The following is a 4,235-nucleotide window of genomic DNA, read 5'->3' on the forward strand; positions in this document are numbered from 1 at the left end:
GAAGGGCACAGAGATGTGTGGTACGACGCGAGGGACGCATAAGGCAGAGGAAAAGAAAGTCGCAGTAGTTTTTTTTAGGGTGAGGGGGACAAGGGAGAGGGACACTCTGTCCGTACACGACGCTCTTCCGATGTACCGTACATCTTGGTAGGGGGGAGGAGGAGGAGGAGGAGAAGGAGGAGAAGAAGAAACTGTCAGCTACCAGACTCTGGACTGGCTGATAAATTTGGAAAGAACAAGCCTCGAAGAACTGGAACTAGATAGAGGTTGGCTGCTGAGTGATGGCAGTTGAGGTCCAGGCTGATAGAGGCAATGGAGATCAAGGGGTATTCTGGGTTATAAGGGGTATAAGAGAGGATGCAGACAGTAGTAAAAAGTAAGTCCAGGGATTTAGGGTCCTCTGAGGGAAGCCATGAAGCAGAAGATCAAAGGGGTATGAGAGGAAGTGGTCTAAAGTGAAGGGAAGTGAGAGAGAGAGAGTGAGAGAGGGAAAGGAGTTTGCTAACCTTTGGGAAATGACTTCAGGCAGAGTATCAGTGAATGGCAGGAGCTCCACCGATGAAAGCAAGTGAGTAGAAGTCCAGCAGTAAATATTTACCAAAGGATTTCCCAAACCTCTGGAATAGTGTTCCTAAATTGTTCCTCATACTGTACTTGAAGAGCCATTTATGTTGACAGAAAGAAGTCAGATGAAATGTTTTGGGGGTGGAGCAGTACCATTCCCTGGGAGCTCCATGTTCTTACAGGGCTTTTCTTTTGTATCAATGTTTGTATTCCCTTATGTTCTATGCGGCCCTGTATAATTCTTATGCACTAGAATGTTCTGCAAGCTGCCTGAAGTTTTAGACAAGAAAGGTGAAGGATTCAAGCAGTATTGACTGTATCACAAGATCAGCTGCACCTTTAACAATATCTTTGGAATCATTCCCTGATGCCTCTATTAGAGATCATGGGGCACTGACCTTGTTCATATGGACAAGTTGTACCTGAGAGGAAGGATATTGACAGAGGAGGCCATTTAATTTTAAAAGGGTTTTCCCAACAGGACAAGACTAGTCTGGGAACTCTTAGCACTTCTACTACTGAAAACCACAGAGTGCTGCTAGGTTCCTTTTGTAAATAGTTTCTGGTTATTATCAACACAGAATCTAAAGAACACCTCTGTGTTTGTTTCAGTTTCACAATTGGTACTACTTCCTGGAGAATTTCCTGGAAACTGTCATGGAGTCCCTGACTCAGGACAGATGCCTCTTTGACCTCATCAAGTCATCTGGTTTCCAGGTAGCCAGTCCCACCTGTCCAACAGAGTATGCTATATTGCATTATTCATCATGATTGACTAACTCCTAAAGACTCTTGATCACAACTTTTCTGTCTACTGGTATCATTGGGCAGCTGGCCCAGGTACTTATATGGTATATTTTACTTATTTATAAGTTTTGCAAAAATGCTCTGCACAGTGATCAACATATGAAGTGTGAAGTTAAATATTTTAACTAAACATGAAGCTAGACTTGAATAAAATTTTAAGCTTGAGAGCTTTCCTTGCGGTCCCCATAAGTATGCACTTGGAAATTTATTTTGCTCTTTTGGAAGCTATGCAATTCACTGGAGAATTTGGAGGAAAATGTTTAGAATTTATAATAATAAAGCATAATTGAAAAGAACACTACTCAGTGAATGAGAACGACTGCACTTTTTTGGGGGGAGGCAATTAAGGTTAAGTGACTTGCCCAAGGGTCCCACAACTATTAAGTTTCTAAAGTCACATTTGAACTCCAGGACCAGTGCTCTACCCACTGTACCACCTAACTGCCCTTCACCTGTACTTTAGCCAGTGACAAAACTTCCAGGTAGGCTGTTTCCCAGGAGGAAAAAGGTATTTGATTTAGATTGAATTGGTTTTCCAAAAGGAATACTAAGAGGAATTCTGAGACACAGGAAACTTTGCATGAACAGATGCAGAGTGAAATAAACAGAAATGAAAGGGGGGAAAATTATATATATAACATATCCATATATAGAGAGAGGAGGAGGAAGAGAGAGAGAGAGAGAGAGAGAGAGAGAGAGAGAGAGAGAGAGAGAGAGAGAGAGAGAGAGAGAGAGAGAGAGAGAGAGAGAGAGGCCAAACCCTGAATAAATGTCATAGATCTTGTGGGTCCCCTTGTCAGACAGACAGCGGACAATGGTACATAACACTGTCAGATGTAGTCACTGATTGGCTACATTTTACATAACTGTTTTTCCTTATGATGAGGAACAATTCAATTCAGGTTTAGGTGTTGGGGAGGGGTTATGCTATTGAAGTACAAACAAAAAGCACTAATAAAAATATTTTTAAAAATTTTATATTCCATAATATTTTCATAGATAATTGCCAACAGAACTCAAACACAAAGGTGGAGGGGGATGGGGAAACAAACAAGCAAAACCTTGGGTTCCTTTCTATACTGAAAATTTCCTCATTCTAACAATCCTGTGCCCTAGAGGATATCTGACCATGTCAGAATCAATTCTTGAGCAGTTGGCAACTTATAAATATCTCTCTGGTGTCTTGGAAAATAACACAATTGTATCTATTTTGCAAGCTGCTGAGCAGAAAAATCACTTGTAATTACAAAAGATATTTATGACTTTTGTTTCGGTTTATCCAAGTCAAGACTAGAGTGTGTGTATGTGTGTGTTTGCCCACACACACGTGCACATGCACACATCCGTATGAGAGACAGGCAGAAAGAGGGAGGAGAGGGGGGGAGAGAGAGACAGGGAGGGAGACAGAGAGAGAGACAGAGAGAGAGAGAGAAAGCACATGTGGTGGGAGAGTGGTAAAGAGAAGGATTAACAGAAAGAAATTTTGCTTCTTTTTCTACTTAGTGACAGAAATAGAAACCATTTGATCTGGGAAGCCTGACTGTATTTCTCTCAAATCATTTGTCTATTGCTAAGTGATTTGCATGCTGATGGGGCCACAAGGTCCCTGAACTGCATTCCCAGAAGTTTCTCTTCCCTTCCTTCCCCACCCCTATTTTTACCTCCGTGAATACTGCAATAATTAAACGAGCAGAGAAAGACAAGAACAAAAGGCATGACAGGATCTCAAAGTCACAGCCAATCTCAAAGTCATCCTCCCTTCATTGATCCCCTTAAAGATGATGTAGAGCTGCTTCAGAGCTGCCACAAGCAAAAGGTCGGCCATTTTTCCTTCCGTCTGAAAAGGAAACCCATTCTTGGGCTTATGAATGTTTCCTTGTGTCTCCATCTGTGCCTTAAATCTCTTCGAGCATGTCGTTATTAAGATGCCAAGTTGCCCAACTTAATTACAACCTTTATTACGGTATTGAATAATTTAAATGCACTATTTATCACACCTGAGGAGAAGAGCAGCTCTCCTTAATGTACTGTTCTCAGTAGGCCCACTATTGATTATCTTCCCTACTGAATTAATTTCTGGTAATAACCCAGTAAGCCCTCATTAAGCCCAGCTCCTCCTGAGCATCTCAGTATGGTCTAGATAAACTTTTGGTGGCTAAGACAGTCAAGCCTTTTGCCCTTGTCCATAGGCCAAGGCCTCAAAGTTCTACATGACTATTGCCTTTGAGACTACAGTGGTTGTGCTGATACCAAAACTGTAGAGAAGCTTTTCATTTGGCCCAGGGGCTCAGGTAGGAAGGGAAAGAGAAGCTACAAAGTCATAGTCTCCTCTTGCTAATCCAGGACTGCAGGGAGTGCCTTGAAAACACAACCCCACATCTTACTTCAGAGCTCAAGTATCCATGGACAGGCCCAAGCAGGCCCAAGAGCCTTCAGGCCCCAGGGAAGGTGAGGCTAGAGGTTAGGATGGCCAGGTGGGGAAGCAGCATGACAATGGAAATAACCCCATATCTCAAGTTAGAGAAGCTAACAGGAGGAAAGCCCTGCTCTGGATTTAATAGTGAGGTGCAATTCCATCTCCTCATCTGTTCTAAGAGAAGCTTGGATTTGTTAGCCCTCCTTCCAACTCTAGAATCCTATGAACCAAGAAGGATTGCCTTTGGGGGACTCATTGCCCAGCCTAGCCTACCAAGAATTTTGGATTCTAGAGAGTGCTTACCAAATGGATCAATACTAGGGATGATTCCATTAAAAAGAGGAGAGAGACAGAGACAGAAAGAGAGACAGAGACAGAGACAGAGACAGGGACAGAGAGAGAGAGAGAGAGAGAGAGAGAGAGAGAGAGAGAGAGAGAGACAGAGAGA

General features: G+C 42.7%; 1 long non-coding RNA gene across 2 annotated transcripts in view; it reads left to right on the forward strand.

Annotated features, from left to right (window-relative positions):
* Positions 1-4,235, forward strand: part of LOC138147490 (uncharacterized) — a 59,308-nt gene that overhangs the window by 47,053 nt on the left and 8,020 nt on the right. Inside the window, exon 2 of one of the 2 annotated variants that reach the window (XR_011164821.1) lies at positions 1,177-1,281. The exons of the other annotated variant lie outside the window; for it this stretch is intronic. This is a non-coding gene — a long non-coding RNA (uncharacterized lncRNA). The remainder of the gene's footprint in view (positions 1-1,176; positions 1,282-4,235) is intronic. 2 annotated transcript variants of the gene reach the window in all.

The sequence above is a fragment of the Petaurus breviceps genome, unplaced genomic scaffold, assembly GCF_028583685.1.
Source record: "Petaurus breviceps papuanus isolate PSGF00001 unplaced genomic scaffold, PetGlider_PUasm1.0 90792, whole genome shotgun sequence".
Lineage (NCBI taxonomy): Eukaryota > Metazoa > Chordata > Mammalia > Diprotodontia > Petauridae > Petaurus > Petaurus breviceps.